Genomic DNA, 1,168 nt, shown 5'->3' on the forward strand with positions numbered 1-1,168 from the left:
TAGGATTCTGGACGCTTTTGATAGGAGACCCTTGTCTGAATATCCCAGTCTTTCTGCTCTACATTATCATGGAGGTCAATCCCTCTCCAGAAACCAGGAGGTAATTGTTGAACTAAATACTCAAAAATGTTAGAAGATCATTGTTTCTTGTATCTCAAAGATTTCTAAAACAAATTTGAAGTCAGAAATTCCAGATTTAGACATCTGTCCCTGGAAACAATGACTCTTATGAAAACCCCCAAAAGAATGTATTACTTTCAGAGAATGCTTACATGAATTTCTTCACTGTTTTTATGAGTTTTGCCTTTTTTAAAAAAATATACTTATTTATATTAGTGTTTCACTTTTATTGTTGTTGTGTATACCATCGAATTGGATCTTACTGGCACAGGAGGAAGTTGCCTCTCCTTCTTCAGCAAATCATCTGGTAGATTCAAAGTGCAAGCCTTTGGGATTGCAGTGCAGCTTCTTGCCACTAGGCCACCAAGCTGCCTCAGTTTTACCTTTTTGATCTAAATTTATTTTTATATTTTTGTCATTATTAGGTGCTGTTGAGTCAAGTACAGAACCTATCCTATCCTGTGTCATCCTTATAATTGCTAATACACTCACACTTATTCCTGCGGTCACTGTGTCATGCAATCTGGTTGAGGGTCTTACTCTCTTTCACTAACTCTCCACCTTTCCAAGCCAAATGTCCCATTCTAAGGAACAGCCCTACTAACAACTTACTAAATTACTAATGTATTTGCAACATGTGCAAAGTATGTGAAATGAAACTTTGTCACTCACTCTTGCCTCTAAAGAGTACTCTAAGACATTTCTGTTTGTTCTTTTGGCAATCAGTGTGATATCCAGTAATCTTCTCCAGCATCACAACTCAAAAGTATTACTTATTCTGTCATCTTTATTTATTATTTCATTCTTAGTATCATAGCAAGTTATTGAAAAGACCAATGCATGAAACAGGCACACCTTAGTCTTTAAATTGACATCTTTATTCCTCTGTACTATGGAGCAGATTTTATCAATGCAATATGACTTCTTATCTCCTGACTTCCACCAATCCTAACACTACACTTCTCCTCACAGAGCCCAGCCTCCACGATAATATATTCTGCATACAGGTTGAAAAGGTATGGAGATAGGACACATCCCTGGCGTACAC

This window comes from Elephantulus edwardii, unplaced genomic scaffold, assembly GCF_000299155.1.
Source record: "Elephantulus edwardii isolate Elephantulus edwardi_28Jun2011 unplaced genomic scaffold, EleEdw1.0 scaffold00111, whole genome shotgun sequence".
Lineage (NCBI taxonomy): Eukaryota > Metazoa > Chordata > Mammalia > Macroscelidea > Macroscelididae > Elephantulus > Elephantulus edwardii.